General features: G+C 44.1%; 1 protein-coding gene across 34 annotated transcripts in view; it reads right to left on the bottom strand.

Moving 5' to 3' along the window:
* The window catches only part of Ncoa3 (nuclear receptor coactivator 3), an 83248-nt gene that overhangs the window by 36878 nt on the left and 24896 nt on the right, over window positions 1–21474 (bottom strand). For all 34 annotated transcript variants that reach the window (XR_015683448.1, XR_015683447.1, XR_015683449.1 and 31 more), the window contains 1 exon segment: window positions 3931–4010. The gene's annotated coding sequence lies outside the window, so the exon portion shown is untranslated.

Below are 21474 nucleotides of genomic sequence, written 5' to 3'. Positions count from 1 at the left end.
CAGGGAGAGCAGAAGTTCAAGGTCAGCCCAGCTATATAATTAAGCTGAGGGTCAATATGAACTAGGAGACCTTGTGTCAGGAGTGGCAGTAGGAACCTGAGGTAAAGGCTGAGTGGTACAGCTCCGTAGTAGAGTGCTTGCCCAGTAAAGCCTTGATCCTCAGAACTGGAGGGTTGAACACAAAATATGCTGCAATATCACGGCGATAGAACTTTATGCCAAACCCAGATCTGCATAGAAGTCCTCATGAAGCCATATCAAAAATAAATAAATAAATAAATAAATAAATAAACAAACAGACAAACAAGTTGAGAAAAATTAATCATGCAGAATATAGTTCAATCTTATAAACCATAATAAAATGTAAAAGGCAAATATGTCGGACCCATCACCATCACCATCACCACCATCATCACTGTTATTTTAAAGCTAACCAAAGGGCTGGAGAGACTGCTCACCAGTTAAAAGCACAGATGCTCTAGCAGAAGACTTCAGTGTTCAAAGTCCCCGGAGGCACCCATATCACAGCTCCTAACTGTAGGCAACTCTAATTCTAGGAGCTCCTCTAAAGGCAGTGCCTGGCCATGGTGCACAGACATGCACACATAACACCTAGAACATGTTAATTAAATGTCTAAAGATAAACACATATCCAAGAATACATACAATAATATACAGTAATTTGAAATTTTTAACAGGGAAGTGGAAAAACAGCTGTGTCGCATTCAGGGACAGACACAGGGAACAAATAAAGATCTAAAAGTTCAACTACTAGGTTCAAAAGAATACCTCAAACATACATCAGAGCACACAGCATACAAAACATTGCTTAATTTAGTGCTTTAAATTTTAGAGCAAGTGGTGTGAACAGTTCATGGCATCTGAGTGACGGTGCAGATACATACCCTCATGCATACATACCATCCATTACTCCCATTTAATCCGCACAGACAGTGGGCTAGAAGGAAGAGCTCGACTGTAACAGAGCGAAAGCACAATTCACTCCAACCCATCAAAATAACAGAGAAAATAAGGACTGGACCAGATGCCTAAGCTGTGATATCAAGTCCTTGACTCTTCCTCACAGACTTGTCCTCCACATCAACAAGCCATCTAATGCTGTTCAAGAACTGCCATTAGAACCAGCAGGATTTATCTGTCCTGGCTTTCTTTATGGAAGAAAGAATACCAGAGGGATGGGGGGACCACAAATATGACCAAACTACATTGCATTAAATTTTGTTTGTTTTGTTAACTTGGAGAGGCCCACATCCACAGAAAGAACCCTAAGCACAGCTACTGAGACTCCATCCCACCCTTCCATGCAGTGCTGGCCCATGCATTTGAACTCAGGGGAGGCAGGCCAGTCTGGTCTACAAGTGTGAGTTCCAGGACAGCTAGGACTACACTGAAAAACCCAATTCATTCATTCATTCATTCATTCATTCATTCATTCATTCTCTCTCTCTCACACACACACACACACACACACACACACACACACACACACACTTTATCCTATGAAAATAGGAAGTATGGACTTAGCAGGTCATCAATGGCGAACCAGGACTGCACTAGTTTGAGCTTGGGGTGATGAGTGTATTGGTTTGGCTTTTGCATATGGCGTCTGTGACCCTGGCTATCCTGGAGATCATCAGGGAGACCTGGCTGGCCTTGAATCCACCTCTCAAATGCTGGGGCCAAAACTTCGGCTAAATCACAAAAGAAGGATTATGTATGTATCCTTCCTTATCCCCACAAACATCTTTAAAAAGTTATATTAGCATTCAGCACTGTGATGTGCACGTGCAATAATAACAGTGCTCAAAGGGCGGGGGGCGGGGGGGGACAGTGGGCTCGGGGCCTATTATCTTCTCCAGCCTGGGCAACATAGTCAGACTCCATTATCTGGTAATCTCAGAGCAGTGGTGTCTTCTTATGAGTGGGGAGAAGCAATTAGAAGGAAATACCTACATGAAGAACCAGATAGACCGACCACAACAACGCTCAGCTGGAAAGGACCTGAGATCTGTAAAGTATGCAAACTGATGGTTATGAAAACTTACAGAAAGACCATAGCCTTGCCCTATTCGCTTCTATACTACAAAACTGGCTGTCTGTGCTTTCTAGCTTTCTGCTGAGAGTTATTTTACCTAAGCAAGCAACTGGCAAGATTAAACATCCATACACCCCAAACAAAAAAGCTCGAAAACAGTCGTAAAAACAGTCCAATAGTTTGGCTGTTAGGCAGCATCCTTTACAAGTTTCCCACCAGTGGGCTTGTATTTTAGTAAGGTAGCATGTGATCAAAGCAGAGGGACAGGGATAAATGCAGTCTTTACAACCTAGTAGTCAGTAGCCAGTGATAGCTTTTGGTCGCACTGATTCCCTATAGCCAGAACTTCTGACAATATGTACACTTGCATGGAGAAAGAGAACATGATGTACTTAGGTGTCAAAGAACAACTCGGGACATCTCTCATCATGTGGGTCTCAGAAATCAAACTGAGGCAGCAGGTGTCATGACTAGTTGAACTATCTCACAAACCCATCAGGAGAAGTTTTAGGACTAGAATTTTAAGTTCTATGTTATATTTAAAAAGTAACTCACCTACCCACACCGTATTTCTGTAGCCACTATATTGTGAGGGTTCATCTTGACTGACAGCTTGGGTGGACAGAGCCACCAGTGCCTAGGGTGGCATAGCCCACTTCTGGGTACATCTGTGAACTCTTCCAGAGCTGGCAAGTGGGCAGCAAATGACAAGGTAAAGACCTATCCTGACTGTAGGTGGCGCCATCCAAAAGGCCAGAGGACCAGGCCAACTGGGAGTAAGGAGTGAGCCTGCACGCAGAGGACAAGCTCTGAATCTGCTCGTTAGTAGAAACATACAGAAAGAAACCAGAAGAGATAGGTTCCTCACTGATTTCAGTGCCGAGGCTTTTGGTTAAGCGCGTGAAGCATTCCCAGCAGGTGGCGGGAACACTGAGCAGTACCCCAGCTACTGTGCCTTGTGTTTGCTTGGGGTTTTTTGTTTTTAGTTTAGTTATTTTTATTTATTTTTTTTTTTTTTTGGCAAACAGAAAAATGAATGCAACAAAATCGTGTAGCAAAATTACAAATGGGTAACATTTGCAGATACTAGAAGCAGCAAGAGGACATGAGTAGGTTGGGGATTTAGCTCAGTGGTAGAGCGCTTGCCTAGGAAGCGCAAGGCCCTGGGTTCGGTCCCCAGCTCCAGAAAAAAAAAAAAAAAAAAAAGAGGACATGAGTAAATGCAGTGTGAAATCGCCATGCTGTTGACCTATAGAAGGCTAAAATTAGAAACAGAAAGTGGAACAAAAGTAAAAGACAGAAAACTAGCAAGATAGTAAATGTAACCAAGGAGGGTGGGATTCAAAGACCCGGATGTCAGAGTTGAGCAAGAACCTGCAGGAGAGTAAGTACAAACTGAACTAACTGGGTAAAGACAACTGCTTTCTGGGCAGCCAGACGGGCTTTCTGTTCTCATTTACTATGCTGATGTACTATTAAAGGTTAGGACAGGGGTGGGAAATGTCATTTGTCTGCACGAGCAATCAGAAAAATAGCAAACATGGGCTGGAGCTGACTCCAGTTTGCTTGTTAGACAGGGCTCACCTTGTAGCCCTGGCTGGCCTGCCTCTTTGGGGACTAAAGCATGCACCACCATGCCAGGCAGATTCCAATTTTAACCAAAACCTTTAAAATATTCGCAGTGGTAGGCAGGGCTGCTTCCCCTCCTGCCCACTTTGAATGTGTTTGTCTGTGCGCTGTAGGCATGTGTTTGCTCGGCCTAGGCCCGCTTGTTCAACCACCTTAAGACGAACACTAGCAGAGAGAGCAGAGCCTCCAGGCAGGTCAAGTGGAAAGGAAAATTACAGCGATCGTGAAGGAAGCGCAAGAATTACCTGTCGGCCTGGTCAGTGAGGTCAGGTAAGAGCTTAGTTTCACCGATCTCGGGGTCCACTGTTCAGCGAGTCTTTTGATCCTGAGGAAAAGAAGGGGGCAGTTATTGTCTCTTCTTTAAATTAAGCTTTTGTATCAATCCTGCCTAAATTATCCCATCTCTCCCTTGGTGTGAGAAGGCCACCACACACACAGCCTCCTCTGGAGATCAGACTAGATGCCTTTTTTGCCGTATCAATACTTGTGATTTTTCTTAAAAGTTAAACACAGCATTCACAATGTGATCTTCACAGAAAACCGTGGGGTTTATACTGTGCACTACCACTCACTCTGATGCACACTGGAAAGATCAACCCGACCTCACATTTACTACAGTCATTTAATTCCTTACAAATGTAAGTTTAGTTCTAGACAAAGCCAATCTGAAAGACACATGAAAGCAACAGCCTTGGCTTGCTTCCCAAAACAACCTTTGAGAAGCCAGTTTTCTGAAGTGACCTTGTGCAAGAAAATTTCAATTAGATGCTTGCTGCATGTCTGCTGCATGCCAGAACTGTGTTGGCACAAGACAATATAAAGAATTCATGGGGCTGGAGAGATGGCTCAGTGCTTTTCCAGAGGTCCTGAGTTTAATTCCCAACAACCACATGGTGGCTCACAACCATCTGTAATGAGATCTGATGCCCTCTACTGAAGACAGCTACAGTGTGCTTATACATAAATAAATAAATCTTTAAAAAAAAAAAAAGAATTCATGGACCAGGCACAGTGACCGACACCTTTATTCCTAACACTTGGGAGGCTGAGGAAGGTGGATCTCTTTCAGTTAGAGGCCAGCCTAGTCTACAGGGTAAATTGGGGTGCTGGGGGTGGGGGGGCGCACGGGAAAGGGAAAGGAAAGGGAGGAGGGGAGAAGAAGGAAAGGAGAAAAATTACAGGAGGTTGAGGCTGAGACAGATGGCTCAGTAGCTAAGAGCGTATAATAAAGCATATATCAAGTACCTAATATTCATATATTATATCCGCATATTAAGAAACCTGAGTTTGGGGGCTGGGGATTTAGCTCAGTGGTAGAGCGCTTACCTAGGAAACACAAGGCCCTGGGTTCGGTCCCCAGCTCCGAAAAAAAAAAAAAAAAAAAAGAAACCTGAGTTTGTCCTAATACCCACATCAGGCCACTCTCAGCCATCTGTGATTCCTGTCTTACATCTATGGCCTTGCGTAGCACTGGGCTCACATTCAGATATACATACACATAATTCAAAATAATAAAAACAAATATATAAAAATAAAGTCATAGTGCCACTATTAACTGTGGGTAAGCAGAAGCAGGTACAAGCAGGCAATACAATTTCTAAAACAAGGATGCCGTCGAAGTGAGCACCTGGTGAGCACCGTGACTTGAACAGGGTGGATGAACAGGGTGAGAGGTATCAGCACCACGAGATGGGCAGGCACCTGAAGACCACTAAGGTGGGGAATTAAGAGCTCTTGAGGCTCCCAGAGACTGAGCCACCAACCAGGGAGCATGAATGGGCTGGACCCAGGACCCCAGCACATGTGTGGCACATGAGTAGCTTAGTCTTCAGCGGGTCCCCCAACAACAGTGGGCTGTCCCTGACTGTGTTGTCTGCCTGTGGATCCTGTTTCTCTAACTGGGCTGCCTTGTCTGGCATCAGTGGGAAAGCATGTGCCTAGCCCTGCAGTGAGTTGTGCCAAGGTGGGTTGATAGGGTTGGGGGGCTCCCCCTTATCAGGAGAAGGGAAAAGTGGGTAGGAGGACTATGTGAGGGAGGACTGAGAGGAGAAAGGGGATGCAATTTGAGATATAAAGTGAATAAATAAAAAATTAATTAATTAATTGGGGGGAAGATGTAAAATTAAGACAAATTCAAAACTGTTTATCTCTGCCAAAAATAACTAATGAAATCAGGCAGTTTCTGCAAATATTGCCTAGATTTACAATCAGAATGCCTGTTAGTCCTTCACACTGAAAAGCAGAGGAGACTAGCACAGTCACATGCATCTGCAATCCAAAAACTGGAAAGGCCAAGGCAGAAGACAGTTAGTCCAACACCAGCCTGGGCTATGTAGACAAATCCTCTCTCGAAAATAAATTATGAGTTGGAGACACAGATCACTGTGAGGGCTTGCCAACATGTACAAAAACCTAGGTTCAATCTTGGACCCCCTACCCCCAAAAAAAGGCAGACAAGATTAACACAGTTTAAAGGAAGTTTTTATTTATTCGTATGTATGTGTGCACGAGTGCGTGCCTGTGCGTGTGCCCGTGCACACCATGACAGAAATGCTGAGGTCAGAGAAGAACTTCCAGATATTTGCTCTCTCCTCTACCGCGGGGCCTCAGCCGGGCAGCTCATCAGGCTTGGCAGTAAGTTTCTTTACCCACTAAGCCAACTCCAATAATACTTACATCATGCTGGGCATCTAAAAGACAGGATGCGTAAAGGAGACACATGAAATGTTACTAAAAGTAAAAGTTCTTAGCTCAGCACATCCAGGAAAGGATGCCAGGCATTTTGTTCAAAAACAGACTAAATGTAGCTTCAAAGGGGGACAAGAAAAAAAAATTTTAAAATGCTGGGTGTGGTGGCATAAGCCTTTAATTCCATCATCAGGCCAACCAGCTACAGGGTGGGACGCTACCTCAAAAGAGTACTGAGTTGCAGAGGCACACTAGTCTGCATCTGAGCAACCAAGGAAAAAGCAAGCACAGAATCCTGGTGGCCCTGTGGTCTATGAACTGGCCTCACCTCTTTGGCTCAGCTTAAGTTAGTGAGGACCTAGTTACAGAAAAGCAGCGGGCTTGTCAGCAAGCTACTTGCAGCTGCCTGCTCTACAGCTCCTCCCTCTCCCTCCTTCTCCCCTCTCCCCGTCTGCCTCACCCACTCTCTCCCTCTCTGAAAAGCAGGGTAGAGCCCTGCAGGATCACAGAAAATAAATACAGGCAAAGGGGGTGGGAATGGGGGTGGGAGGTAAGCAGGCTCCACCCGCAGAAGGCTTTCCACAGGAACTGCTACAGGGTCAAAAGTTTACAGTGGTTTCAATTTCACCTTTTAGCAGCCAATCAGCAAACAGAGACTGCGCTGACCCTCGGGCTGCGGGAGCGTTAACTCCCTGGCTACCAGGACTGCTGCTGCAGTTCTTCCCGGGCTTCTCTTAAGAAGGAAAGGTTAAAAAAGGCAGCGGACACCCTAAGTTCAGGTGACTAATTCACTTTAAACTGCTGTTTGAGCAGAAAAATGATTTGATAAGTATCCATTTTCTCCTTCAAGTCAGGGTCTCTTTATCTTAGAGCATCGACCAAACCAACCGATAGACATAAAGACAAAGAGCAAACAAGGGCAGGTTAAGAAAAGATTTTCCTCCACGAGGCTTCAAATCTCCCAACTACCCACAAATGATATGACATGATGCCCGTTTAGCTCCCTGTAAATGCTTTAAGAAGAAATGAAGCCCGTCAATTACAGTATTTAGGCTCTGGCTCCCTCGGGTCACTGATACAACTGCAGTACGCCATCCTCACAAGAGGAGTCTACAGAAACACAGGGAGAGCATCTAAGGGGCCATTTGTTTCCCTGTGTTCTCTCTAACCCTCCAGGACCCAGCACAGCCCTCCGTGCATGCGTGGAACAAACTCAAAAGCAAAGTCTTTCTTCTGCAGAGCTGTCCTCCTGATCACTTTTTATATAAACTTCCTACAGATGCAAAAGAAAAAAATCGATACACTAATCCATTCACTACTCCACTCAGCAGTCTGTACTAACAGTGAGCAGGACTGAAGAGGGCAGGGCAGGAGAAACCACACTGCCTCCCTTCCCCGCCCCACACTTCCCTCCTCCCTCTTCCTCCCCAGGGCAATAAGGAAGCAGGACACTGAAGCCCAAGAGCTTGAAGCCAGCATGGTGATTTGGGGTCGTTTCAGTTTTGGTTTTTATCTGTTTTTTTTGCATAGTTTTTTTTTAAGGGGTGGTCATGGGAGGGAGTTTAAGACAACCTCTCTCTATAGCCCCAAATGGCAGAAAAACAGCAGCAATCCACCTAACCCAACCTCAAAGTCCTGGAATTACAGGTGTGAGCCGCCATTCCTTGAAGCACACCAAGACAAAGAGGAGACAGCTGTACAAACTCTCCTATCCGATGATTTACTAAATCCTAATGTATAGATAAGCCAACTTACATACCAACTGGTTGAATTTTAGCAGTTTTACAAGTTTAGATTGGAGATCTATATGGGTACCACCACCAGCTACTAAAACGATCGCATATAGGATAGTGGGCTCTATCCAGATTATCAAACACCAGATATTTCTGAAATGCAATCTGAAACCAAAACATAATGCCTCACTTGCTACACAGTGACCAGAGGCCCAGAGAACAGTATCCTGTCTTCATTACACAGAATCTCTACAGTGCAACTTGATATACATGTTCCAGACCAGGAAATAAAGTCAATGATATTCTAATTTCAAGTTGAAAGAAATGATACAAATAATTGTCTACTAATAACTTCCGAACCCACACGATATAAACTTATGATTGTAAGTCTAATTTTAAAATACAACTAGTTTGTTCTTTTTAACATGGCTTACAGAAGCCGGTGCGCCCGTTAGTGCATGTTTAATTTGAAGAATCTTCTCTTTTTACAGGATGGCCTCATTTCACAGGAAAATGGATGCGACAAAATTTTATATCAAGTCAGCATGTTAGCAAGAATCTTTTTTGTGTGTGCTGAATTTGATTAATCCAAGCCAAGGTCACTTCCTGAACAATGCCTACCACTGCCGCTGTAGCACAGACTGGCGTGCAGCTGGGAGAGGAGAGGGGAGGGCATTATTTACTAATAAGTAAGTGGACTCTATTTCCACAGTTATCTTGGCAAGAAGGGATTGGCAAGACCCTGGGATCCTGGTACATAAAGATGAAAATATTTCTATTTTTTACACAGAAATGTAATTCAGTATGCATAATGTTCATGTCAACGTTATATCTAAAAGGTCCTTCCTGATAATGTGCAAAAGCCATTTAACCACTTAAAATGATACAAATAATGCCAGACAGCAAAGTAAACTGAACTAGCAGTACACGATGACCTAAGCCTGGTACAAAGACCTAAAGGAAGACATAAGCTCTTTCAGAACAGACTCACAGTTCCCTAGCCTGAAACTAGGAAAGACCTAACTCACTAAAAATCCAAAACTTTTATTTAGAAAATAATTCATAAAAATCTATCCTGACATGTGATTGAATTTTTACATCTCAGCATTATGCAAATGTTATTATGTCTTTTAAAAAACAACTCACAGTATGCTGTCAGTCAGTGTCACACACAGCCAGAAAACCTAAAACATGCCACATACCCATCCGTACCACGCTGCCGTGAGCTCGGTGACACAGCAGAGTCAGGAAACCTGTGTCTCGTTTATTTTTCAAATAACAATCAAACTATGGTGTCCCAAATCAGCAGAGCACCTATGTGGCTTTCTTGGTTACTTGTTGAATATAGTTTTCAGTTTAAACATTTTTATACAATATATTTTGATCTTATTTCCCCTTCCCTAACTCTACCTATAGATTCTACCCATAGATTTGAGATTTCATCTCATGTGTTACATCTAACCTCAATACGGAAATCCCCCTGCCTCAGGTTCCTAGGTTCTAGAATCTGGTATGCACCACTAGGCCCAGCTTTTGTTTTTCACGCTGGGGGTGGAGCCTGGGCCTTGACCACTGCTCTACCTCTGACTTGCACTCTCTGTCCACCAGTGTCTCTGTTGTCTTGTGTCTCTTGTTTTCTGTAGGACAAGCTCTCACTATGAAACCCAGGTTGTCCTGATCTCACCACTTAGCCATGACTGGTCTGAACCTCATGATATTCCTGCCTTGACCTCCTAAGTGACTACCACGCCCAAGCTGTATTTACAATGGTTATGTAACACCCCACTCACTGTTAAAAAAGCTAAGGGAGGGAGCCTGGGAAGATAGCGCAATAGTCAATAGTCTTTCAGAGGGCCTGGGTTCCAGAGCACCAGGAAATCTGACACCCTCTTCTGACCTCTGAAGGTACCAAACACACACATAGCAAAAAGACATACACGCAGGTAGAATACCCGAACACAAATTTAAAATGTAATAATTTATAAAAATTAAAATTAAAATACTGGCTAAAGCAGAAGTTCATACTGTCTTCAAGTACAGGCAGGGAATTCAGCAAGTTCAAAGCCAGCATGGCTGCCTAGCAAGAGCCATCTAAGACAAAACGAAACATCTGGTCAATGTACAGAAGGGTATTATTTCCATTCTCTACACAGACCGAGAATACAACTCTATCTTTCTGGCAGCCCTCATGCTTTTTCTGACAACTTAGATTCATAATCAACAAAAGGACTTTCTATGTCACGTTAGGAAATGGAAGTCAACTGTGTCCACACAGGGATGAGGCCCTAGACTCAGAGGCTTTTCATGGCTGTGGTTAGTAGCGGCTTGCAAGAACTGAACACACAGCATGCCGCTCTGGGGGGTTGTGGCTGTTCCTTTTTCCATGACACTGGAGGCTAAGTGACAAAAGGCCTAGCCCTGCAGTTATCTACCAGTCTGTATGACAGAGCTTAGTCAGTACCCAGTGTCCCAGTATAAGGGGGTCTCGGGGACACTGACCGTGGAGCTGTGGGCTGTGGGCTTGGCCTCTTTCCCTGTTTTCACTGCTCGATAGCCAAGTGAAGGTTTGCCCATCAGGTGCCACTAACAGGATGTGCTGCCCAGCCGTTCAAGGGACAGGGGTACCTGGGAAGTGTGCTGTCTTCTCAAATACACTGACTGGACAAACATTCCCCTTGGTTATAATCACAAGAACACCCCCCCCCCGACTTCTTGTTTGCTGCTTGCTTTGGGCTTGGTTGTATGTTTGTTGTTTTGAGATAAGATCTGGTTATGGGGGGTTGGGGATTTAGCTCAGTGGTAGAGCACTTGCCTAGCATGCGCAAGGCCCTGAGTTCGGTCCCCAGCTCCGAAAAAAAGAAAAAAAAAAAAAAAGATCTGGTTATGGCACGTTTTTCTAAGTTTCTGACAAGAAGGAATTATATTTTTGCTTGTTTGGATGTCTTTAACATGTGTAAGTGGTTTGCCTGCATGTGTCCTATATGCACTCTGCATTCACAGAAGCCAGAAGAGGGCACTGGACCTACCCCCCTTCAGGTCTATATATTGTTATTTTATATTTTGTGTGGGGGTGGGTGTTTTACCTTCACGTATGTCTGTGCACATGTGTACAGTGTCCTCGGATCTTCTGAGACTGGAATAACAGACTTTGTGAGTGGACATGTGGGTACTGGGATTGAACCCAGGTCCTCTGGAGAACAGCCAGTGCTCCTAACCACTGAGCCAATGTTCCAGTGCTACAGCACATGCTCTTAATTACTTTTTCTTTTAAGACGTCTTACTCCCTCACTATGTAGACCAGGCTGACCTGGAACTCACAGAGATCTGCCTCCCTGGTGGTAGGATTAGAGGTATTCGCCAGCACACTTGGCATCATGTATTAGGTTTTTTCTTTTTTTCGGAGCTGGGGACCGAACCCAAGGCCTTGCGCTTGCTAGGCAAGCGCTCTACCACTGAGCTAAATCCCCAACCCCCATGTATTAGTTTTAAGTGTGGGACTTTTATTGTCTTTATTCTGCCTCGGATGAAACTGAAACACATTACTTTGGGGGCAGATTTACCAAGAAGACTGGTAATCTCTAGCCCTTCCTAGTTGAGATAGCAGTTAGGAAGGGTGCCTTTAGGTCCAGGACACTCTGTTTCTGAGTATATGTGAGGGGGAAAATGCAGTCCATGAATTCAGAAATACAAATGCAGTAAGGGGCTGGGGGAGATGGAGTTCAAAGCCCCAGCACCCATGGAAAAAGCCAAGCACAAGCCTGTAATCCCACAGCACTGGAAGACAGAGAAAGTTCCTGGGTTGGCTACATAGCTAGTGACTTTAGTTCAATGAGAGTGCCTGTCACAGAAATAAAAAGCAATTTTTATTAAAGGCACACAATGTCAACCTCTAGCATGTATGCCCGCAAGCATATATAACAGACACACAGACACACAGACACACAGATTGAGGTTTAATCCAGCACAAATGGAGCTAAAGCAGGAAAATTACCGTTGGTTCCAGGCAAATGGTGGCACTCAAGAGTTCCAGGCCAGCCGACTGCGGTGGTAAGATGCCTTCAAAACACGAAAAAATGAGCCAGGCACTCAGGCAGCAAAGGCAGACAGCTCTCTTGAGTCACAGGACAAACTAGTCTACATACAGAGCTCCAGGACAGTCAGAACTACACAGAAAGACAGTCTCCAAAAGAAAAGAAACAAACTGGCTGGGATTTGTCTTACTGCTTCTCCAACTACTGTGATAAACATCTGACAAGATCAACTTAAGGAAGGGTGGGTCATTCCAACTTCCAGCTGAAATGAAGTACAGAGTGATGGGTGTTTGCCCTCAGATCTTCTTTCTCTATAGTCTAGGGTCCTGAGTGCTGCATGGTGACTGTGGGTGGATCCTTCCTCCAACCTACTCAAGGTAACTCCCACAGGCAAGCCCAGATTCCCAGTCTCCTGAATGGGTTAAACTGACCTGACTAGATAGCAAACTGACAACTCTAAGTCACCATCACAGGGCTTCAGCTCATGTATTCAAGCACAAGTCTAGCACAGCAGGACCTGGCTCAATCCTTAGCATCATAACAACAACATTAATAAAGACTAAAATGAAGTCGGGGCTGAAAAAGATGGCTCAGTAATTAGAGCACTTGCTGCTCTTCCACAGGACCCAAGTTCAGTTCCAAGAGAAAGAGCTCACAGCCACCTAGAACTCCAGCTCCAGGGGATCTGACATCTGCTGCACACCATGGCACGCTCTCAAGGCACATACATATGTCTTGCTAAAGTTACCCTTAAGGGATGGGAGATGGCTCAGTGCCCCAGAGCACTAGCTGCTTCTCCAGAGAACTGGCACCCATACAGTAGGTCACAGTCACCTGTCTCCAGCTCCAGGGCACCCAACACCTTCTAACCTCCCTAGACACCAGGCACATACTTAGCACACAGATATACATACAGACAAAACACCAATACATGGAAAATAAAATAGAAGTGAGTCTTAGCTGAGGGGCAGCGGTACATGTGCGCCTTTACTCCCAGCACTTGGGAAGCAGAGGCAGGGGGATCTCTACTGAGTTTCAAGCCAGCCTGGTCCAGAGAGTGAGTTTTAGGTCAGCCAAGGAAACTCAGAGAAATCCTATCACAAAAAAAGCAAAACAAAACAAGCAAACAAAACACTAGTGAGTAGTGGCACAGACCTTTAATTCCAGTAGTCATGAGGCAGAGACTGGTAGATCTCCATGAGTTTGAAGCATCTACCCGGCAAGTTGCAGGACAGCCAAAGCTACAGAGAGAAACCCACTCATGAAAAATCAAAAATAATTAATTGATTAAAATATTTTTTAAAAATAGTATGATGGAAGCTGGAGTAAACTCTGGCTGCCCTTCCAGAGGACCGAGTTCAATTCCCAGCACCCACATGAGGGCATATATTTTGCTAATATCCACAGATGGTTGACAATCTGTAATGGGATCCGATGCCCTCTGCTGGTGTTTTAGAAAACAGTGTACTCATATGCATAGAAAATAAAAAATAAAAAAATAAATACTCTAAGCTAAGCTTCATATGGCCATAGGATAAAGTAAAACACAGGAAGCCACAGTAAGATTACAACAAGCAGAGCTTACACAGAAGCTCTGCCTTCTGCAGCTCTGCCTGCAGGAGCTAAAATATATCAGCATTCTGAAAAGTCAAAATTACTACCTAAGGAAGTGAGACCCCGAGGAAGCGCGAGACCAGGTGAAAGGTTAGGGGGCTGGACTACCTCCACAATCACGCAGTCAACAACCAGCCCACCCACGGTACAGACAGCATCTCCTCTTAAGTAACCACACAACAATGGAACATGCAGCAAGTGCCCAACAACCAAAATGACAATGTGAAGGGTGGTGGCACTCGCCTGTACTTCAGCAATGGGGAAGACAGAGGCTGTGTCCCAGGTTAGAGTCCAATCTGAGAGAAACCATGTCTTACAGCATGGTCTTTATGTAGCTGTCCTGTCCATACACCAGCCCACATGCCCTGTCACTGGTGTCACTGGGTTTATCAAATGGACCGATAGGCAGTCCTCATACAGGCTGTGGGCACTAGGGCATCTCTCAGTTGTGCTATGAACTTAAAACTAATCTGAAAACTTAGCATTTTAAAGGGTCAAGCTCAGAGATGCTTTCTTATCACACTCAAGGCCTTGAGTTCAATCACCAAAAAGCAGATTATTAAACAGAGAAAGTGTTTACCAAAAACACCCATCAGGGACTGGGGACACAATAAGTGACAGAGGCCCAGCATGGCACACTTGATAATCACAGCACCGGGGAGGCTAAGGCATGGGAGCCCTAGGAAATGCTGGCCAGCTAATCTAGCTGAATGAGTAACCCAGTCTCAAAAAGTAAGGTAAAAGGCTGGAGAGATGGCTCAGTGGTTGAGAGCACTGACTGCTCTTCCAGAGGTCCTGAGTTCAATTCCCAGCAACCACATGGTGGCTCACAACCATCTGTAAAGAGATCCGATGCCCTCTTCTGGTGTATCTGAAGACAGCTACAGTGTGTGTGTGTGTGTGTGTGTGTGTGTGTGTGTGTGTGTGTGTATTGAATAAATCTAAAAAAAAAAAAGTAAGGTAAAGAGGCATTCTAGAAGACATACAAGCCTTCATGTACATATACATCCACCCAACATGTGTATGTGCCAAACACACAAGTACACACACACACATACACACACACACCCCTAAAAAGCAAATGAAAAATGACTGCAAGAAAAAAAATCAACAAAAAGAAAATGAAAACCTAAAATTTCAAATACACAAAAGGTGAGGCTGGGAGGCTGGCTTGGTCAATAAAGTGCTTGCCTTGCAAGTACAAGGATCTGTTTTGATACCAGGTACCCAGGTTATATAACCAACAACAAAACTACCAAAACAGCACCGTGCGCTTAGCTGCACTCCTGCTATCCCAGCACTAGAAGGCAGAGACAGGATGGTCTCTGAAGGCTCGGGTCAGCCAATCTAGCATGACTGTTAAGTCCAGGCCAACAAGAGGCCTCATGTCAAAGGAATCAAACAGAATTTCTATACATGACACCTAAATCATTTTCCCGTGTGTGCACTCGAGCATACATAGACACAATAGTCAAGGGCAGGCAGCATGGATCAAGGGTCAAGGCTGATTCCCTAGAGCCCACAGAGTAGGACCTAAGTTGTCTTTAGACTGCCATACACGTAAAAAAGACACTAAATGCAAATGTGTAGTAACTGCAAATTCCCATGATGAAATATTAATATACACTGAATAGACCAGCTGAACATGCAAAACAATGCCAAATACTGAAAAAATGCAAACCAGTGGGGCTTTGGTGTACCGATAAGGACATAGACTGGGAAGAAAAAGAAAGTGTATTTAAAACTTAACTTTCCATCATATGGCAATAACACAATGTTTACCAAACTATAAAATTACAGTAGTAACACATTAACTTATTAGGAAAGAATCTCATGTCAGCTCTAGTAGCTGATGAAGCAGTCTGACGAAGCCATTCTCAGATATGCTAAAATCCCATCTGTCTTCCGCCGCATAGCTCAACAAGGGTGTTCTAAGCAGATTTGAACCGGTCTGGCTACGCAGCTAATTAGAGCCAATATCTACTCATATTTTTAAAAAGTCAATTCTCTAAGTCCTGTCAGCATTTTAAACAAAAACAGTCGATGAAATTTACTAAGTGGGGGCCAGAGATGGGGCTCAGCACCCACATGGCAGCTCACAACTGTCTGTGACTCCAGTTCCAGAGGACCTTGTGCCCTCTCCTGATCTCAGTGGGGCCTACCACACATGCTGCACAGACATACATGAGGGCAAAATATCTATCCACATAAAACAAAATGCAAAGAAAGGAAGCTATCCAGTGATAGAGTGCTTGCCTAGGAAGCACAAGGCCCTGGGTTCAGTCCCCAGCTCCGAAAAAAAGAACCAAAAAAAAAAAAAAAAAAAAAAAAAAAGAAGAAAGGAAGCTATCTACTGTACGTAACTCTGATCACCATCTGCTATCCTCACAGGTAACCTTGTCCAGGAACTCAAGATGTAGGAGCTGGCCTTACATTCTCCTGCCTCAGCTTCTGGACTGCTTTGACTAAAGCAAGTATCAGGCTTCCCTGAACCTCTGTACAGTTCCCTTGTACATCTCAACTGCTCTCTGACACCTTCCTTCCTGATGGTGGTCTCTGAACGCTTTCCATTGGCGTACACTGCACTGTGTTAGCTGAATGGTGAGAGTCCAGAGCTGTAAGTTCTCTTCCCAACACTGCCACCACCAACAAAAATTAGAAAATGAGTTACGGGTATATGGGATGGCTCAGTGAGTAAAGGTACCTGCCACCAAGCCTGGTGACTAAGTTAAATCTGGGTCCCACCATTATGGAAACAGATCAACTCCAAAAGTTGTCCTCTGACTGCAACATATACCCTATGGATGAATAAAAAAATGTGTACTTTTTTCTTAGGAAGGAAGGAAGGAAGGAAGGAAGGAAGGAAGGAAGGAAGGAAGGAAGGAAATAAGGGCTGGAGAGGTGGTTCAGCAGTTTAGAGGACAGACAATCTTTGGAGGACTCAGATTCCTAGCAGCACAGGTGCCTCAAACCACCTGTAACTCCAGTGCCTTCTGGATTCTGAGGGCACTGAATGCACATGGTACACATGTGCACACACAAAACACAAACAGAAACCTTTTGGAAAGATGTTTAGAATAAGCACACAATGATCCAAAGCAGTTTTAAAAAATGCAATGTACAGATATAGGTAAGACAGGCAGGCGTGGGTACATGGCAGTAATAACTTTTCTCTGTGGAGTTAAGGCATGACTGTCCAGAGTTTGGGGCTGGCCTGGGCTACATAATGAGTTCAAGGCCACCCCAGAAGATATACACACACAGAACCACCCACACCACACACAGAACCACCCACACCACACACACATACCACACACTACATACATACCACACACATCACAGACACACAGACACACAGACACACAGACACACACACACACACACACACACATACACACCACATACACACTGTGGAAGGTATACTTGTATTTTTTATCCTCTTATTGTTTTATGATAGGGTCTCATCTATACTGGACTTGCCTCAAAGTAAGCTTATCACTAGACAAGGATTTCTTGCCTCCCCTTTCTGAGTGGTTAGATTAAAGGCGTGGCCCACTATGATTGGCTTTAGCCAGACTTCAGTTTCTTATCCAACAGCTTCTGGGTTCTTGACTTCTTGCTCAATCCAAAGAGAAAGACATTTTATTACTCCTGTGTCACGGCCCCAAACATACAGTCATACACACATGTACATGCATACATATACACATAGGCTAAATATTAGACATGCAGATTCTTTTTTTAAAGGATTTATAATGTATATGAATGCACTGTAGCTGTCTTCAGACACACCAGAAGAGGGCACTGGATCCCATTACAGATGGTTGTGAGCCACCATGTGGTTGCTGGGAATTGAACTCAGGACCTCTGGAAGAGCAGTCAGTGCTCTTAACCGCTGAGCCCTCTCTCCAGCCCAACATGCAGATTTATTTCTACCAGTTAATTCTCAGTTTCAGGCGACATGGTCCATACCTATTAATCCCAACACTGACTGCCTCTTTTTTTTTTTCTTTTTTCTTTACTGACTGCCTCTTAACTCAAGGCCAGCCTGACTACACAGTAAGTCTCAAAAGCCCAAAGGAAAAGGCCCTGCTAACTATTTGCTACATGGCCAGCCACACTCAGACTTTACCTGCTCTCCCTAAACATACCTAGAGAACAAAATCACAGTTAAGACAAAATGAGACTATCAGTTTGGAAGATTTAGCACTCTGCACTATCTGTATAGCAGTTCTCCACTACTGAAGATAATCCAATTTCATCATACAAACCAATGACTCTTCAAGGTCACAATGGGCATGGGGGCCAGCATGCTCCATAGGGAAATGAAATGCAGTTACTTGAGCAGGTTCCCAAACCAAGGGACAGAAGGAGGATCGGTGTCTAATATTTTTTCTTCTAGACCATACTACACCATACCACAGTTTACTTCATCTGTTTTGGTTTGTTTTCATTTCAATTCACTCATTCATTCACTCATGTATTTGGAAGGCTCACATATGGTGGCCAGGACAACCCCATGAGAGTCAGTCCTCTCCTTCTATCATGTGGGTCACGGGGATAAAAGTCAGGTAGTCATGCTTGGCAGCAAATGCCTTGACCCACTTAGCCCTCTCACAGCTTGCACAGATTTAAATCAACTCCACTTTTCCATTTTTGCAAAATAATCATGTAAGAGCACACTGCTTCATAAGAAGACGCTCATTAGCAGGTAGGTGGTACATGGACTATTTACAGATCTCCTCACAGACAGCTCAGTGTAAAATATCCTGACTAGATACTATACGGGAGTCAGCCCTTCCAACAGAGATCACAATCCCTGAGAACGGATCTGTCGGATTCTGAAAGCACAGCTACCAGTTAGAGTGTAATTAGCAAAAACAACAGAGTCGGTCGGGCGTGTGAATGGCGGTTACTATTTGTTCCCTTCGTACAGGGACATTCTCAGCTCTCATCTCAAAGTCACCTTCAAGCACTAATGGAAGCACACAGCTCAGATTCCTTCTTGCCCAGAACAAAACCCACAGGAAAGACTAATGTAAGGGGACATTTCTCCTCACGTTTTCCTTCACCAAGCAACAGCTTTATAAACCATATGACATTCATAACGAAAAGATTACAATTTAGAACGAGGACAAGAAAAATTAACAGGAGCATGAGACAAAGACTACATGACATGATCCAGACGCCAAGTAGAAATACCTCTCTGAAGCTGAGTTTGGAAAACATGGGCAATTATCTAATCACCAGATGAACCAAACTACAACTTAGAGCTCAGTTTACCAGAGGAAAAAAATACTAAGGCATCTCCACATCACACTTGTGAATGGACAGAGACCAGAGGAGGGATGTCAGATGTTCTAATGCAATCAAGTTGTATTTTTAAAAACAAGGTAGCATAATCCGTGGCTTTACAGGATTTGCCACTAACCCCCTAATCTGGCAGGTTAAAATTCAACATTCAAAGTACTGGTTAGGTTTTCTAGAAATGTCCCAGCAAGCCAACATAATAATTAACGCTATTTGATCTACAAAATCTGAGTACTCAGTGCTAAGAGTGATGAGTGACCTTGAGGCAGCACTTGGAAGGCAGTCGCCATGGCAACACTTCCACAAAAGTGCCTCATCCTCAGCAAAAGGACCAACCCAGAGCACAAGGATTTTTAAAACAGAAAAGCTCAACCCTCACCCACAGCGTGGCAAGGGGACACAGTTTCTTTTAAGAAGTCTCTACATTAACCTTCGTGATTATTCTTCAGAGAAAACACAAATTAGCTCTGCAGTCATACATCAGGTCTGGTCGAAAAAAAATTATCTTTATTTGCTAAATGGGAAAAATTAAGTATCTAATCATTTCGTTTTGTAAAATAAAGTTTAAAATTTTCAATACAATCAGTGCGGTTTCACTGTCCTTTAAATCTTCTGGGAATGGTGGCACAGTGGTAATCGCAGCACTGAAGTCTGAGGCGGGAAGACAGGCAGGGATGCTAGCCCTGAGATATGTGCTGCCTCAACGGAGAGAAAGAAGAGCCACCAACACTGGAGTGGGGAAGACACTAGCTTCCAGCATGCACGTAAGGAAGAAAACACAAAGGAGGCTGATTTCAACCCCAAACATAAAAGTGCTCTCATGACTGTTTACACACACCAAGGCCTGCTACACTTAATGTCCTGGTGACAACGCTTGTCCCCAGTTCCCTCCAGCAGTGCTTCCTGAAAGCCGGGAGGAGTCATTTTATTATCACAACAGTCAGCAGAAGCTCAGCACCAGATACTGAACAATTTCACAAGGTTTTCACAAGCTACCAAAATATTCCTGAAAAGCTGTGTGTCCAGAACAGTTAATGTTCTTCGTCAGCCCAAATACAGAGAAGGTAACTGAGATCTTATCGTTTGTCTCCACTCTGACTGAATATGAGTCTGTCTTTTTTTCTCCCCTCCCCCACCCCACCTCTTCATCATTAAGTTTGCAAACCAAAAGGGCTGATGAGATGACTCCATGGGTAAGGGGATTCCCCCCCAACCCCGAAACTGCTAGGACAGACAGGGAAGAATGCATGCAGGGTTTTGTTGTCGGTTTTTTAATACAGGCCCTTTCTATGTAACCCTGGCTGCCTGGAACTGACTGTGTAGACCATGCTGGCCTCAAGCTTTCACAGGTCTGCATAGCCTCTGCCTCAAAGTGTGGCAGACTAAAAGCATGTACCACCACACCTAAAAATAATTTTTTTACACTTAGAAAAAAGGATAGCATTGCTATTTACAAAATAAGTTACAGAGTTCTACCCAATACCATGATATACTATATAGTTTCAAAAAGGTTCACAACATAACAATATAATTCTCAATCCTCTCTATAGGTTCCATATATACATGACACATGGACGTAAACTGTCTGAAGCCAAGCACTGAGGCTGCGGTCCCACTCTGGAAGGTTCGGTTGAGAGAACTAAGACTCCAAGACCAGCCTAGGCTATACAATGAGAACCTGCACATAAAAGGCCAAAAAGGATACACTAAACTCAGTCATCTTCTCCTTCACACCTTCCCTTTTTGTGCATGTCGTGCAATTCCAGAAAATTAACTATTTAGTAAGCATTCTCAAATATAACTTAATAATAACTTTTTTTGAGACAGGCTCTTACTATGAGCCCTGGCCGTCCTGGAACTAGCTATGAAGACCTGAAACTCAAAGAGAGCTGCCCATGTCTGCCTCATGAGTACTGGGATATGCACTCCACCATACCAGGTTAGAGGTTTTTGGTTTGTTTTTAAGTTCAATTCCCAGCAGGGGCAATGATCTCACACACCTTTAATCCCAGCACTTGGGAGGCAAAGATAGACAAATCTCTGAATTGGAGGCCAGCCTGGTCTACAGAGCAAGATCTAGAACAGCCTGTCTACTCTGTCTCCCCACCCCCCAAAAAAATAAACTCATTAATTAATATAAAAACAATTTTTGTGGGGCTAGAAGGATGACTTGGAGCAGCAATTCTCAACCTGTGAGCCTTGACCCCTTTGGAGTCACATATCAGATATCCTGCATCTCAGATCTTTATATTACGATCACGACAGTAGTAAAATTACAGTTATGATGTAGCAATGAAATAATTAGATGGTTGGGGGTCATCACAACCTGAGGAACTGGACTAGGGCCGCAGCGTTAGGAGGGTTGAGAACCACTGGCTTACAGGGTGAAAGAGCTGGCTGCTGCTGTCCCCAA

The sequence above is a fragment of the Rattus norvegicus genome, chromosome 3 (genome assembly GCF_021556685.1).
Source record: "Rattus norvegicus strain SHRSP/BbbUtx chromosome 3, alternate assembly SHRSP_T2T, whole genome shotgun sequence".
In the NCBI taxonomy this organism is placed as follows: domain Eukaryota; kingdom Metazoa; phylum Chordata; class Mammalia; order Rodentia; family Muridae; genus Rattus; species Rattus norvegicus.
The sequence above is the reverse complement of the archived record's forward strand: the minus strand, read 5'-3'. Positions and strand labels throughout refer to the sequence as shown.